Consider the following 16,984-nt stretch of genomic DNA (forward strand, 5'->3'; position numbering starts at 1 on the left):
AAGTTGAGATTTTTATCCTGTAGACAAAGGAGAAGGAATCATTGAAGGATTTTAGTCAGGGAAATGACAGGGTGACATTTGTGTCTTAGAAATAGTACTCTGGTTTCAAGGTGGAGGAGGGACTTGGAAGAAGAAAGGCTGGAAACAGTCTCAAATATATTGCAAACTTGCCTGTCTCCTCAGAGTATGAACTTAATTTACTTTCAGTTATTGAATTGTCCTGCAATGCTTCCGTGCCCTGGAATTATACTTGAAAGTTATAATTGTCTTTTGAGAGACGTAATAGACTTTTTGTCTTTATACAAAACGACCCTGAACTGCTATTCATTTTTTTTCTGGATCTTTCCCCCAAGGCACTATTTCCCTCTAAGGCACTATTTCTACTTACCTGTTAATTTTTAGTGTTGTGAGCACAACAGATAGCCAAACTTTTTAGCAGTGTGTCTAAAACTAGAATAAATAGACCTTCAGTTTCCTCTTCGCTTGGTTAATAGAAATTGGATTTCAATACAAAAGCATCTCTGCTTACTAACTTTCAACTTATGAATTCTTATAGATATCACACATTGAGGGCAAAAGTGCTACAACTGTGAACATCACCAGTTGTGTGTAAACAGTCACTTGAATACTTTCACTGGGATGTGGGGAAAATGGAACAATGTCACTAGTTCCATAAATTGAGGACCTGCTCTGAATACCAGAGCTGAAGGATCTTATCTTTGTCTTGCCTCTGAGTCACATTGCCTTTCTAACAATGGCTGGCTCTTCATCCCTATAGGCAAAGTAGAAACAGATAACATCAATGACTTATTTATAGCAAAACATCATGTATTTCCTGAAAATATGCATGAAATTATATTGGAGGTTAGCACTGAAGTATTGCCTCATGAAAATATTAAAGTGAGGCTAGTGGGGCGCCGTGGCTCATGCCTGTAATTCCAACACTTTGGGAAGCCAAGGTGGGAGGAGTGCTTGAGCCCAGGAGTTTGAGACCAGCCTGGGCAAGATGGCAAGATGTCATCTTTATAAATTTTTTGTTTTTGTTTTTGACAGAGTCTCGCTCTGTCACCCAGGCTGGAGTGCAGTGGTGCAATCTCGACTCAATGCAACCTCCACCTCCTGTGTTCAAGCGATTCTCCTGCCTCAGCCTCCCTAGTAGCTGCGACCACAGGCATGTGCCACTACGCCCAGCTAATTATTCTATTTTTAGTAGAGATGGGGTTTCACCATGATGTCCAGGCTGGTCTCGAACTCCTGACCTCAAGTGATCCACCTGCCTCGGCCTCCCAAAGTGCTGGGATTACAAGAGTAAGCCACCACGCCCGGCCTGAAAAATTAAAAAAAAAAAAAAATTAGCTGATGCTGTAACATGTGCCTGTAGTCTCAACTACTTGGAAGGCTGAGGTGGGAGAGTCACTTGAGCCCAGAAGTTTGAGGCTGCAGTGAGCCATGATAGCTCCACTGCACTTCAGCCTGGGTTACAAAACAAGACCCCATCTCTTTAAAAAAAAAGAAAAAGAAAACTTAGGTCATCAAATTAGCTGGCCTAATGTAATCAGTGTGGCTTATAGGGCAAGGAATCAATCTTAATTCTGTTACTAATAAGGAAAATAGGATAAAAACGGAAGTATTGATAGCCAAGGTGTAATTCAAGTGTTGAGAAATAAAGTCCAGATGTTTGATTAAGGCCATGAGACAGGAACAGACAGACATGCACAGAAGGGGCAAATGACAATATCTAGTATCGTCAGAGTCAAGGGAAGCAGACAGACAAGAAATAGACCCAAACACTGGTGACTTGAAGTCCAAGGGAGCAGTAAGGAACCTAGAGAAAAATATAGGACTGAAGTAGGAAAAAGGTCTTCAGAGAACAAATCCGAGGTGCCAGAACCCAGAAAGATCCCTGTAACTGAGGCCAGTTTCTGTCTCATTCTCATAGTCTTTGTGGCAGGAACTGATGAGAGTATGACTCACCTGGATATTACTAGTGTCACTGGTACAATTTTACTGTCTTTACAGGGGTGGGAGATAACGAGTGGTAGCTCTTTTTTGGGCATCAGCTTTGACTCTGAGGGACTAGCTGTGGCCAGAGGAAGTATGTGATCACGGCTGGGGGAGGTGGTCCCAGGGGCAGGGTGGGAGTGGAATCCAGAAACCCTAAGCACTTGGGAGATACACTACATCTGCAAAAGAGAAGTGCAAGAGCACCAAAGTCAATTTACAATTTTTCACAATTTTACCTAAAATATGTCCCTAGTTCTAGAACTATATTAATGGACTTATTAAGCCCTCCATTTTTAAACTCCCAATAAAGAAATACTCTCCCAAGCCCCATAGATCTCCCCAAAAGACACTTTCTTAAAAGTCTCACTGATGAATGTAAGTGTCATTAGTAATAAAAGCAAGGCTGTGTTCTGTGAAAGCCTATACTTGGCAATGGATATTTGGCATTTTCAACAATCTTGTATAGTTTCTCACAAGTCATGCATCAATAATGCATTAATAGTACTTTAGAATAACTCCAAAATCTGTTACCACTAAAAATAGTTGTCTGTCTTGAATAGATGTCTAATTTTGAAAGGAAATGGTTCACTTTCAAATATGAGACAGCTGTAAAAAATTATATATATGAACACATTTATGTACAGCACAGACTCTTCAAAATAGTCCTCAATGGAGAAGAAATATCAATCTATTCTTCAAAGACTTTACACAATAGTTCTGAGGCACATAAATAAAATGTAAAATTTATTTATTTGATCATTTTTACTTTGAAAGTCTGTTACATTCAATATAACCAGTATAGCTAGTTATAGAATTGTGATTCTATAGATGAGAAGCAAAGATTAATTAATGGTACTTGATTCTTTCATTGAAAGAATTGTGTACAATTTAATGGAATTCATGCCTAATATTTCAAAAAGGAATTGTCCTGCTTACAAAACAATCTCGTACATAACTGACCTTTCTCCATCCCACCGTCTCTTTCTCCTTTCTCCCTTCCTCCCTCCTTTCCTTCCTTCCTCTTTTCTTTTTCTTTACTTCTCTTTCTTTCCCCCTCTTTCCTTCCTTCTGCCCTCCCTCCCATCCTCCCTCCCTCCTTCCCTTTCTTCCTTCTCACTGTCTCTTTTTCTTTTCTTCTCTCTCTCTTTCTTTCTTCTTTCTTTTTTCTTTCTTCTTTCTTTCTTTCTCTTTCTTTCTTTTTCTCTTTCTCTCTCTTTCTCTCTCTCTCTTTCTCTCTCCTTCTTTCCTCCCTCCCTCCTTCCTTCTCCCTCTCTCTCTTTCTCTCTCCTTCCTTCCTCCCTCCCTCCCCCTCCCTCCCTCTCTCTCTCTCTTTCTTTCTTTCCCACCAGAAATGTTATTATCCAGCAAAGAACCAATGGAAAATAAATAGCTAGAAATAACTCATCCAATAACTATTAATTCCTTGGATTCCTAAAATGACATGAAGTTCTATAATAGGTGCATGTGCAACTGTGGCCTAGACACAGACCCTGCCATTATTATTTATAGGTTAGTGTAGATCCAGACTAGGGGAGAGGTCATACCTGGGGTTAGGAAGACTTTCCTGAGGAAGTGATATCTAAGTGGAGACCTGTGCATGAATAGGAGTCACTGCTTTGTGTTGAGTGTGGGGTGAGACAAAGGAATAAAAGGTGTTTGCAGCAGAGGGAATATGTATAGAAACCCAGAAGCAAGAAGGAGCGTAGAGCACATTGAAGAATCTCAGAGTTGGAGCTTTGGAGGTGGCTGAGGGAGTGGTGACCTGCATGTGACATAGTGGTGGGGGATAAGGTAGAAAGGTGTTCTAATAAATGCTGTGGGGTTTGGGCTTTATCCTAAGAAAAGTGAAAATAGAGAAGCTCATGAATACATATATTTAATTATGTCCAGGTTACCTAAATATCTGGGATGCTGCTTACCCTCCGTTTAAGTGCATCCTTATGAAAACTAAGACTAACTTAGCAGCAGGACATGAGGAAGCATCCAGTTCATAGACAAGAACTATATAAGCCAGTTTTTAAAATTTATTTTTTCTACCAGTGGGTAAAATAATGTTACAATACTCAAATTCAGACTCGACAGACTTTAGACATCTTTTGGAATCAAAACGTAAGCTATTTAAACCTTGAATTATGTAATATTTGAAATTACGTAAAACTTCCCCAGGCAGGGGTTCTGGAAACCCTTAAGACCTCTGTGCATGCTTCAGCCATTTCTGCCAAAAGAAACTCTCTGATTAAAGGGAACCAGGCCACAAGGTCCAGGAAATGAGGATCCCTGGAAGGAGACGTGCAAGTTTGCACAGACACATCTGCCCAGGGCCTACAAGTAACTGGGACGATGCAAAGATTAATACATTTTACTTTTTGCTTTTTATGAAATTTTCACAGGACTCTGTTTTTTTTTTTTTTTTTTTTTTTTTGAGATAGAGTCTTGCTCTGTCGCCTGGAATGTAGTGGTACAGTCTCGGCTTACTGCAAGTTCCACCTCACAGGTTCATGCCATTCTCCTGGCTCAGCCTCCCGATTAGCTGGGACTACAGATGCCCGCCACCACGCCCGGCTAATGTTTTTGTATTTTTAGTAGAGACGGGGTTTCACCGTGTTAGCCAGGATGGTCTCAATCTCCTGACCTTGTGATCTGCCGGCCTCGGCCTCCCGAAGTGCTGGGATTACAGGCGTGAGCTACCATGCCCAGCCAGGACTCTGTGTTTTTAAGCACAACCTAATGTAGTGACACTTGACTATCCTAAAATGAAGAGAAAATTATGTCCATTCCCCTGTGGATACCACTGTTAAGAACGATGGTTTTTAGCTTTTTTGGGGTGCACAAAACATTTTGAAAAATCATTAATGACCGGGCGCGGTGGCTCACGCCTGTAATCTCAGCACTTTGGGAGGCCGAGGCAGACGGATTATGGGGTCAGGAGTTCAAGACCAGCTTGGTCAATATGGTGAAACCCTGTCTCTGCTAAAAATACAAAAATTAGCCAGGCATTGCGGCTCATGCCTGTAGTCCCATTTACTCGGGAGGCTGAGGCAGAAGAATCGCTTGTACCCAGGAGGCAGAGGTTTCAGTGAGCCAAGATCACGCCATTGCATTCCAGCCTGGGCGAAAAAGTGAGACTGTGTCTCAAAAAGGAAAAAGAAAAAAAAGGGAAAAGAAAAAGAAAAATCATTGAATATTCACCCTTGACCTCTGAATATGCAAATATAAAACTGTAATCATATGCACACTAAATTCTGCCTAGACTTTCAGAAGGTGCACAGATTTCCACGGTTCATCCACGGACCCAGATAAATACTATAATAGTAACCTCGATTGAATATTTACTATGTGCCAAACACTCAACTAAGCACTATACATGCCTTATCTCATTCAATTCTCTTAATAATTGTATAATAGGATTACTATTATCTCCATTTTAAAGGTGAGCAAACTGAGGCTTATAGGAGTAAGGTAACATGGCTAATGTTGCACAGATAGAATGGTGGAGTCATCACTAAAACCCAGGCAAGCTGTCTCCTCAAGCCAAGCTCTTAATCACTGCCCAGGCCCCTAGTCATAATTGCGCTTGAACAATACAGGATGATACGGAAATAAAACTACACTCAGAGCCAACATGCACAGTTCTCATTCTGATTGTGTTCTTCAATGTCAAAACACGATGAAAGTTTCAAAGCCATATTAAGGAATAAGAAAATGCGTAGAAGGAAAGCAATGTTAAAATCATTCATAACCAGTGACCCAGGGATATATGTTAACATTGCAAAGTTTATTAAAAGATTGCCACGTGCTGAAAACTAGCCTTAAGGTTTTACATGCATTATCTCACTAAATCCTCACTGTATTACCTTGTTGTGAAGGTATCGTACTTTTATCTCTATTTTACAAGGTAGAACATGGGCTTAGGGTGAAGAAGTAACTAATTTAAAATTATGTAGTAAATTATTATGTAGTGAAGTTGGATATTATAGTTTAATCTGTTTTATGGCAAACTCATGCTCTTAATCTATTTGCTGTATTGTCTCATTTCCCAATACACCTTTCCAGGTATTTATTTCTAGGCATATATACCTATACATCAGTGAATATTTTCAAGACAGGGCATTCTGGACATATAATTTTATAATCTGTGCCTTTACTAAGCAATATATTGAAAACATTTTTCCATATTGTTCCCCGGGGGTCCTTGCTCCCAGAGCTGCCAAGATGGAGGCAGGCTGCTTCTAAGACGGTGGCAAGCTTCGTATTCTCTGACCTGGGGTTCTTGGCCTCACGGATTCCAAGGAATGGAATCTTGGGCCATGCGGTAGTGTTATAGCTCTATTAGAAGCCGTGGGTCACGGAAGAGAACCGTGGAACCCAGTGGCTAGTGTTCGGCTCGATTAGGATGAACCCGGGCACTTAGCCGTACAGGAACAATGGCAAGCCTTTAGCCAGATCCGGAGTGGCAATGGGCATCTCGCTAGATCAGGAGCACAGCGGACACCCTGCCAGATCTGGAGGGATGGAAGTCAGCGGTGGGTCTGCGACAATGGCAAACAGCAGTGGTGGATGGCGAGTGAAGGCTCAGCTCTAGCTGTAACAAACACGGACCAGAAGAGCGTGCAGTTGCAAGATTTAATAGAGTGAAAACAGGCTCCCACACAAAGGGAGGGGACACAAAGAGGGTAGCCGTTGCCGGGTTTATATCCCGATCATTGTTCCTGGGTTTATACCCCGATCATTGTCCCTGGGCTTATACCCCGATCATTGTCCCTCCAGCTGTGCTCTCAGGCGATAGATGATTAGCTATTTCTTTACCTCCTGTTTTTGCCGGATTAGCATTTTATTGAGCTCTCTTTACTACTTGATTGGTCGGGTGTGAGCTAAGTCGCAAGCCCAGTGTTTAAAGGTGGATGTGGTCACCTTCCCAGCTGGGCTTAGGGATTCTTAGTTGGCCTAGGAAATCCAGCTAGTCCTGTCTCTCAATATCAAATATACATTAGTCACAAATATGTTTCTATGAACTACTCTTTAATGGCTGTGTAGTATTCCAATAAATGGATCATCATCATTTGTGGACTACTACCTTAAGTTTAAATATTTGTGTTGGTTCCAATTTTTCCCCAATCACTTGCTTCTAGATAAAATTCTTACTCCCTCTTATTTTAAATGAGAATAATAACATTGTTCCATCTATCACAGGATTAGCATGGGAACTGAATCAGATAATACTTAAGAGTAAGTCCAATGAGGGAAAGTAATATATTATGATGATTTCTCCTTTGGGGAAGGAAGAAGTATGCCTCAGCAGGAGAGAAATAAAATAGTCATTTTTGTGCATACAGAAAAATAATAACATTGAGAAATTTCTCTACTTTCTACTCCATCAATTGTGAGTTATATACTTTACTATCCAAAATAAATATGTGTAAGAAATTACCATTATGTTTAAAAATGAGATAGACTGCTAAAAACACTATTTATTGACTTAATCACAGATTGTAAGATTCTAAGTGTTATCCATGTACCCTCAGAGCTGCTTGGGAGGGAGACTGAAAATAAAAGAGAAGAGTTGTCACTTTATTATTCAAATATCAATGTAACAAATAAATGGTTCAGGCCAGGTGCAGTGGCTCACCACTGTAATCCCAGAACTTTGGGAGGCCGAGGCAAGTGAATCACTTTATGTCAGGAGTTCGAGACCAGTATGGCCAACATGGTGAAACCCCGTTTCTACCAAAAATACAAAAATTAGCTGGTTGTGGTGGTGCATGCCTGTAATCCCAGCTACTCTGGAGACTGAGGCAGGAGAATCCTTTGAACCTGGGAGATGGAGGTTGCAGTGAGCCGAGATCGCACCACTGTACTCTAGCCTGGGCTACAGAGTGAGACTCCATCTCAAAAAAACAAAACAAAACAAAAACAAAAAAGCAAAAAACAAAACAAATAAATGGTTCTGTGAATATTCTGTTTAGATTTATGTCATTATAGTAACATAAATTACATGAAATGGCCAAAACTGAATTTGCACTTGCTATTTGAACATACACTTTGGTCTTTCAAAGTCCGAGACTCCAATATATCAATTGCTAATCAGCACAAAGGTCAGACTCAGATTGGAGGTGAGACTCAGAGACATATGATCACATTGTCTGTAGAGTCACTGATAAGTTGGCCCCGTCTCCATTTGAACTGGTGCTTGACTTTAGAGACAGGGCATAGCTAAAACAAAGAGCATTTCTCTCCCTTCTCCTCACTGCACCTTGCCTCTCAAATCCTTCTCTCTTACTCCCTATTACTCTTAATGACATTTCCCTCTCCAAAGACAGAAGTGCCTTGTCCTGTGCAGAGGTTAGGCAGTGGTCCAAGAACAAGGTGGATCAGCAGTGAGTTGACATAATCACGTACAGTGACGGCGCCACATAGCATTTCAGTCAGCAATGGACTGCATATATGACAGTGGTCACATAAGATCATAATATTGTATTTAAACCTTTTCCACATTTAGATATGTTTAGATACACAAACACCATTGTGTTACAATTGCCCACAGTATTCAGTACAGTCATGCGCTATACAGTTTTGTAGCCTAGGTGTGTAGCAGGCTATCCCATCTAGGTTTGTGTAAGTACACTCCGATGTTTGCACAATGACAGAATCACCTAAGGATGCCTTTCTCAGACTGTATTCTTGTCATTAAGTGATGCATGACTGTGCAAGGTTTAATACTTTCACTGAGATGGAAATCTGGTCTCAGGAAATGCACAGAGCAGTAGGCCAAGGATGATATGACCTAACATCTGTATCATCATTCCAAGTGTATCAAATTTGCGTGGAGCCCTGAAGCTCCCTGAATCTCCCCATTATTCTTTACTCCTCCTTACCTAATTGGACATAAAATCCTACTTTTTCTGGAAAAATGCTTCTTCTCTGCCCACAGTGGCATTGCCTTAGAAAAGGCCACATCAGCCTTTTTTTTTTTTTTTTTTTTTTTTTTTTGGCAATGGAGTTTCGCTCTTGTTGCCCAGGCTGCAGTGCAGTGGTGCGATACAAATTCGCTGCAACCTCTGCCTCCCAGGATCAAGCAATTCTCCTGCTTCAGCCTCCTGAGTAGCTGCGATTACAGGTGCCTGCCATCACATCCGGTAATTTTGTAGTTTTTAGCAGAGACAGGGTTTCACCGTGTTGGCCAGGCTGGTCACGAACTCCTGACCTCATGTGATCTGCCCTCATCGGTGTCCCAAAGTGCTGGGATTACAGGCGTCAGTCACCATGATGGGCCTCACATCAGCTTTTAACTGGATTATTACAAGTTTCCTAACTAGTTCCTCTCCCGATATTCTCTTCCTCTTGCAAATTACTCTCCCAAATGCTGTTCAGGTTGTCATCCTGAAGACAAATTGGATCACATCACTCTGGCTGCCAACGATTCTAAAAAAGAAAAGCCCCAACTTTTTAAACCTAGTCTATGAAGTCTTTTACAAATTGGCCCATATCCCCAGGCCTTTGCTGTCTTTTTCTCTCACTTTAAATTCTAACTGCATAAACTTTCTCTTGTTCCTTGAATATGCTGCACCCTTTATTCTTAGTGACTTTGCATGACTATTCCTTATCTCTGGAATGTTCTTTTCTACCTATTTGCCTACTGAGATGTAAAGATCCTGCTCTAGGAAGTCTTTTCAGACAGCTTCAGGCAGAATCACTTTCTCCCAGGCCTTAGGCAAAGTTCCCTTTTCCTATCTCTATTAGCATTTTATATTATTACGGCTCATTTACCTACACCTACTCCTTAACTTGACTGTGTAAACTCCTGGAGGCCAAGGCCTTTGTATTCTCTTCCTAGCCTCCACATAACACTATAAATATTGGCTGAATGAAACAAAGAATGCATTTTAAAGAATTCATTTATCATTTGGTTTCCAAAATGCTAAAAATGGCATTATCAATGTATATTAGATGGAGCTACCATATAATTGTGGGTCTTGAATTACACTTTACATTTATTTCTGACTACTTGATGCTATATTAGAGAAAATGATTTTACCTTTCAAATTATGTTGTTTTCCATTGACAGAAATCTTGAAATTAAAGATTTGTTTTCAGAGGAGGCAAAAATAAATCTATGAATTGAGTTGAAAATTATGATTAGGGCTAGGTGTCAGCCAGATTTCAACGAGCAACAGGTTTTTACTTGAATCCTGAATTTTGGCCATGGAACTGAGAGTACAAATGCCTGTTGTCAAGGAACTCACATGCTGTGTAGCTAATACAACTGGGGCACTATTCTTGCTTTGATTTGAAGATTCCGTCAGCAGTTTGCCTTTGGGCGCCTTGATAAAGTCATACTGTTTCTTGTGATAATGGAGACAGCCAATAATTTTGTGCATGGTGGGTGACAACTGCCTTCTTTAGGTAATCGTGTGTTAGTGAGGTCAAGATCCAGATACTAACATCAGTTGCCAGGTCTGACCCTTTTCCCTCTCTGGGACCATTTGTAGTTGGAGTCCCAGAAGGGGAAGGCCCTTTTTTTCTTCTCATTCTTCATTTTTTACTTACATGACATTATCCACTTTTGTAGGTCCAGTTCCTAGTATAGTTAATATGGTTAATGGCCCTCAAATAATACCTCTAGCCTGAGAATTTCTTCTAAACTCCAAATATCCATTTAGCTATATTTATAGCTGTATCTCCATTGTCCACTGAACTTGACTTTCCTCATAAACCCTGCTTGTCCCCCTCATTCCCAACAGAAACGGCATCACAATGGCATCACTTGAAATTTGCAAGTCACCTTTGTTTTGATTGTTTCCCTATGATTTCCTCTTCCGTTGCGACATATCAATTCAATCACATGCTCCTTTGTGTTTTACCAGTATATAAGTCTTCAGTCAGCCTATTGCTCTTCATCTCCAATACCCACCCTAGTCTAGCAGTGAGCAGCCTCCTTTCCCTGGACCAATCCATGAGATGCTTGCCTAGCTTTGCATCCACTCAGGCCTGCCTCCAATATGATCCCCCAATGGTAGCAGAGTAGTGTCTTTAAAAATAAAAATGTGATCATACATCTCTTTGTTAAAAAAATTATACAAATATGTATGTATGTATGTATGAGTGTGTGTGTGCGCGCGCATGTGTGCATGTGTATACATCAACTTTTATATAGTGCTCATGATACTCAGGTACTCAGTTTTTTGTCTGTTCTCACTGATTTAATTCTTAGAACCTTTTGCTGTGAGTACTATTATTATCCCCATTTTACATATAAGGACACTGAAGAAAAGACGAGGGAAGTGCTTTGCTCCATGTCCTACTGTTAATATGTAGTGACAGACACGTGAACTTGGGCAGTCTGGCTCCAGGGTCTGTTCTTTCTTTAAAAACAATTCAGTGGCTTTGCTTTGTCCCTAAGAAAAGGTGCAAAATTAGCAACATGTTCCCTGAAGCACTTCATCTGTCCCCTGATTAGTTAGTTCTTCAGCCTTTTCAAGTGACACTCTTCCCATTCTCTCATTTCCAGTTTCACTGACTTTGTTTCGGATTCTGGAATGTGCCATTCTGTGTCGTAGGGCAGGGCCTTTGCTCCTGTCACCTCTCTGCCTGAAGTGTGCTCAGTCCTTCTACCTCATCTCCCAGAGCAGGGCTTCCTCTATCTCCCCAGAACCCACGCAGCTCTTTCAAACCAGCTGTCGACTGCACACTTGCCTGAGCCACGCTTATTTTCTTGCCTATGCTGCACATAAGCGTCGGGAAGGCTGGGACCTTTTTTCTCATATTTCTTGCCTGCTGAAATTTCCAACATTTAGTACACATACCTGTCAAAAAATAGCTTGTCGAAAAATAAACAATTCATTATTTATTCCTTTATTCACAGAAATTTATTGAGTGCTTACCATGTGCAAGGTAATATACTATGTACTAGAGGGCTTAATGGAATAAGACAGGTGTCTTTACTCTCCTGTTCTATATTATTTCTTTAAGATGAAAGGAAAGAAGTGTAATGGTTTAGAAATGTCTTTTTTTCTCACCCATCCTAGTTTCATGGCTGATGGCTGAGACCTCTATAAAAAAAGACATAGTAATAAGAGAAAAGAGTACAAATTTAGGCCGGGCGCGGTGGCTCACGCTTGTAATCCCAGCACTTTGGGAGGCCGAGGCGGGCGGATCATGAGGTCAGGAGATCGAGACCACGGTGAAACCCCATCTCTACTAAAAATACAAAAAAAAAATTAGCCGGGCGTGGTGGCGAGTGCCTGTAGTCCCAGCTACTTGGAGAGGCTGAGGCAGGAGAATGGCGTGAACCCCGGGAGGTGGAGCTTGCAGTGAGCCGAGATTGCGCCACTGCACTCCAGCCTGGGCGACAGAGCAAGACTCCGTCTCAAAAAAAAAAAAAAAAAAAAAAAAAGAGTACAAATTTATTTAATATGTTTTATTTTATTTATTTATTTTTGAGATAGATTTTCACTCTTGTTGCCCAGGCTGGAGGGCAGTGGCGCGATCTCGGCTCACTGCAAACTCTGCCTCCTGGATTCAAGTGATTCTCCTGTCTCAGCCTCCCCAGTAGCCGGGATTACAGGGCCCACCACCACACCTGGCTAATTTTTGTATTTTTAGTAGAGATGGGGTTTCTTCATATTGGTCATGCTGATCTCGAACTCGTGACCTCAGGTGATCCACCTGCCTTGGCCTCCCAAAGTGCTGGATTACAGGCATAAGCCACCACACCCGGCCTATTTAATATAAGTTTTATTTGACACAGGCACTACCTTCATAAAGGAATGAAATCCTGAAGAAATGGGTAAACCTTCTATTTTTAATGCTAGGTTTGATTTTTTAAAAGTAGGTAGTCATGTAGAAAAATGATTGGATAATAAAGTATGAGCTAATATAAATAAACTGGGGGAAAACTTAGCAAGCCCCTGTTGTTCAGAATCTTCCCTGCATTCTTGTGTCTTCAGAAAGAAGGATGTTCTTTACTTGGGCTAGGAAGGATACTTCTCAAATGAGGTTCTTAAGACCCACTTCAGGGGAGAATGGTGGAGGAAGGTAACCTTCCTGCTTCTGTGCTTTTTTCGGATGCCAACATCCCATATCTGGGGGTAGCATGTCTTGAACACTATCAGAAGAAAGGAATGAAGACAGAGGGGAGAGAGAGAGAGAGAGACAGACAGACAGAGAGAGAGAGAGAGAGAGAAAGGAAAAGGCATAAAGTACCATGAAAACAGAAAAAATTTATAAATGATCAGAAAATGCTCAGACTCGGAAATACCTAATAGATTTAGTTTTTAGTAAATGCATGATGGATGTAGTTTTTAGTTTACAAATGAGAATACTTCTATTAAGTATATATTATGTATATATGAGTATGTATATATTATATATATGTGCGTGTATATATATATATATATATTTTTTTTTTTTTTTTTTTTTTGAGACTACTCTGTCACCCAGCCTGGAGTACAGTGGCGTGATCTTGACTCACTGCAACCTCCACCTCCAGGGTTCAAGCAGTTCTCCCTGCCTCAGCCTCCCGAGTAGCTGGGATTACAGGCGCCTGCCACCATGCCTGCTTAATTTTTGTATTGTTTAGTAGAAATGGAGTTTCACCATGTTGGCCAGGCTGGTCTTGAACTCCTGACCTCAGGTGATCCACCTGCCTCGGCCTCCCAAAGTGCTGGGATTACAGGTATGAGCCACTACGCCTGGCCAGTATATTTGTTTCATTTCAAATTAATTTAGATGAAGTGAAAATTTGAGTTCTTCTTTCTAAGCCCAGAATTCTCTCTCTGGCTCTTTTCAGATAAACTCATACTGGGATGCCTATTATTTCCTAAAATTCACCACGGACAAAATCAAACTCATCTCCTTTTCTTTTAATTGAATGCTTCTTTAAGATTCCCCATTTTCATTAAAAGCATCTACACTACTCTGCTTTATCCTTGATTGCTCCTATCAACCTCCACTTGCAACTAGAGAGCATGTTTATTAGTTCTTCTGCTAAACAATCTTGTGTTCTATCACAGTATTTTTTAATTAATCCTATGACAATTCTACAAACTAAGACTTTATCTTTATTTCCATGAAGGTAAGAAAAGTGTAATTGGTCCAAGGTCACATAGCCATTATATGACAGCCAGTAGCTGAATCAAATTCTACTTGAGAGTAAAGTTTACATTGTTTTTTTAACATGATGGCTTCCTAACTTCCGAAAGATCCCCAGGAACCATTTCAGCCCTCAGTGATCTCTAACTTCTCCAAATTTTATAGCACTTACTATCTGTGGATCTCATACATTCAAGCATATAATTCATCACAATGTATTTAGCTACATTATGTGAATGCCTTATATACCAAACCAAATGGAAAATTCCTGAAAGGCAGAGATTATATCTTGTATTTTTATTTTGTTTCATAGCCTATAAATGGAAATGTACATAGAGTTGCCCCTCAAATTCTAATTCCAACTTAGAATCATAGATTTTATATCTATCTGGAAGGGCCATCTAGTCAATTGGGATTGTCTCTCCTGCCATGTAAGGTATTATAGATGATTTCCATTTTACAACTAGGTACATGGAGACTTGAAAAAGTATATGACTTGTCTAGAATCTCCCTGGTAGAGACCAGAAATCAAGTTTTCTGATTTTGGGGGCCAAAAAATGAAGTGAAAACTGATAAAGCTTTAAAAAATACATTCTAAAGAAAAGGATAAAAATGTTTGGCAGAGTTGGCCAGGCATGGTGGCTCACGCCTGTAATCCCAGCACTTTGGGAGGCCGAGGTGGGCAGATCATGAGGTCAGAAGATCGAGACCATCCTGGCTAACACAGTGAAATCCCGTCTCTACTAAAAATACAAAAAATTAGCTGGGTGTGGTGGCGGGCGCCTGTAGTCCCAGCTACTCAGGAGGCTGAGGCAGGAGAATGGCGTGAACCTGGGAGGCGGAGCTTGCAGTGAGCTGAGATCATGCCACTGCACTCCAGCCTGGGTGACAGAGCAAGACTCCATCTCAAAAAAAAAAAAAAAAAAGTTTGGCAGAGTAATTTTTTTTTCCTAATAATTCTGCTCTCACATATTTTAAATTAGGACAAGTTATATCACTTTACTCATAGAAAATAAGTTCTGTCACTGAAGTCTACGATGTTTCCCAGATTTGTGAATTAACAAGCCCAATGAGCTGCATCTGTTTTCAGATGCAGAGAACATATGAAGAACGAATCGCAAAATACTTCATAAATGCATGCAAGTGTCCTTAAAGAAAATGCTGATAAGTAAAGGATGGGCCCAAGCCAGGTGCTTGAGAACAGAAGACAGGGGCTGAGTCATTCACATGAAAGGGAAGCAAGCTTCAGCCTGGAGCTGCCAGATCATAAGGAGGGGAAAGGAGAGACAAAAGAAAATCAGAGTAGTAAGAAAGAAAAAAATGAAATGTGAGATAGACCACAAGGAAAAAAATATATATGTATAAAAATTGGTCCAAGGTCACATAGCCATTATATGACAAAGCCAGTATCTAAATCAAGTTCTGCTTGTCAATCACTTGACAAGTATTATCAAATACAAGTCAATCAGTATTATATATATTTTATATAAAAATATATGTTAATATATTTTATATATAAATATATATTAATATATTTATATTTTAAAATAGTTTAGTTGTATATTTATAATATATACATATTTTATATATTTAAACATATAAATATTATATATTTATAAAATATATGTATATATACATCTATATACATAAAGCAAAAAAATAAAATAAAATAAAACAAGAGAAATAAGAGAAAGGAAGAAGCCTAGAGCTCACCACAACAAACAAGAGACAGAAGGAGGAAATGGTAACAATTTTTAAAGTTCCCCAAAGAAAACATACCTACTTTTAATCAGATCTTCTCCATTTTCCCTTTCAGCAATGTTCCATTTGGCTGGGCAGCTTCCTAACCGATTGCATATGCCACCTCCTCTGTAACTTTCCTTAAATTATCCCTGGTTTGAATATCTTTTGGAAACTTTCAGTAAATGAAAACATTTTCTTCCTCCTTTTGAGTAATTTCTTCTATAACCTTAAAATTTAAGGATTTTAAAAACTGCTTTTAATTGCAAAAAATAGCTTATAGCTTATATTGTGTATAAATATTTGATGGTTATTAAATTTATTCAGTAGAGATTGTTGAGCACTTACTATGTATGAGCCTTGTTTTCAGTGCTGTGTTCCTGCCCGCTCTCAGTCAAGTGGCTAATAAACACCTTTACACAAACTATCAAGTAGCATTCACTGTAAAAAAAAAAGTAAATAAACTATTTTACAAATAGTTTCAGACCTACAGAAAAGTTGAAAACATAGTACCTGAACAAAGAGTTCCTGTATACCCTTCATTCAGTTTCCCCTATTGCTAACCTTTTACATTACTATGGTACATTTATTACTACTAAGGAATCAAATATGTGTTCATTACTGTTAACTAAACTCCACACTTGATTGCATTTCATGAGTTTTTTCCTAATGTCTGTTTTACTGCTTCAGGATACCACATTACATTTAATCATGTCTCCTCAGGCTCCCCTTGGCTCTGATAGTTGCTCAGACTTTCTTTGTTTGTAATGACTTTGACTTTTTTTTTTTTTTTGAGACGGAGTCTTGCTCCTGTCGCCCATGCTGGAGTACAGTGGTGCAATCTCAGCTCACTGCAACCTCTGCCTCCTGGGATCAAGTGATTCTCCTGCCTCAGCAGCCTGAGTAGCTGGGACTACAGGTACACCCCACCATGCCCAGTTAATTTTTGTATTTTTAGTAGAAACAGGGTTTCACCATGTTGGCCAGGCTGGTCTTGAACTCCTGACCTCAAGTGATCAGCCTGCCTCAGCCTCCCAAAGTGCTGGGATTACAGGAGTGAGCCAATGCACCTGACATTTTTTTAGGAGTATTGGGGAGGTGTTTATAGAATGTCCTTCAATCCATATTTGTCCAGTGTTTCATCAGAGTTGAA

At 40.0% G+C, this 16,984-nt stretch overlaps 1 long non-coding RNA gene across 1 annotated transcript in view; it reads left to right on the top strand.

Annotated features, from left to right (window-relative positions):
- The window catches only part of LOC134732603 (uncharacterized), a 30,383-nt gene extending 13,633 nt beyond the window's left edge, over positions 1 to 16,750 (top strand). Inside the window, exon 3 of the long non-coding RNA XR_010115913.1 lies at positions 16,628 to 16,750. This is a non-coding gene — a long non-coding RNA (uncharacterized lncRNA). The remainder of the gene's footprint in view (positions 1 to 16,627) is intronic.
- Positions 16,751 to 16,984: the final 234 nt, after the last annotated feature.

The sequence above is a fragment of the Symphalangus syndactylus genome, chromosome 15 (assembly GCF_028878055.3).
Source record: "Symphalangus syndactylus isolate Jambi chromosome 15, NHGRI_mSymSyn1-v2.1_pri, whole genome shotgun sequence".
NCBI lineage: Eukaryota > Metazoa > Chordata > Mammalia > Primates > Hylobatidae > Symphalangus > Symphalangus syndactylus.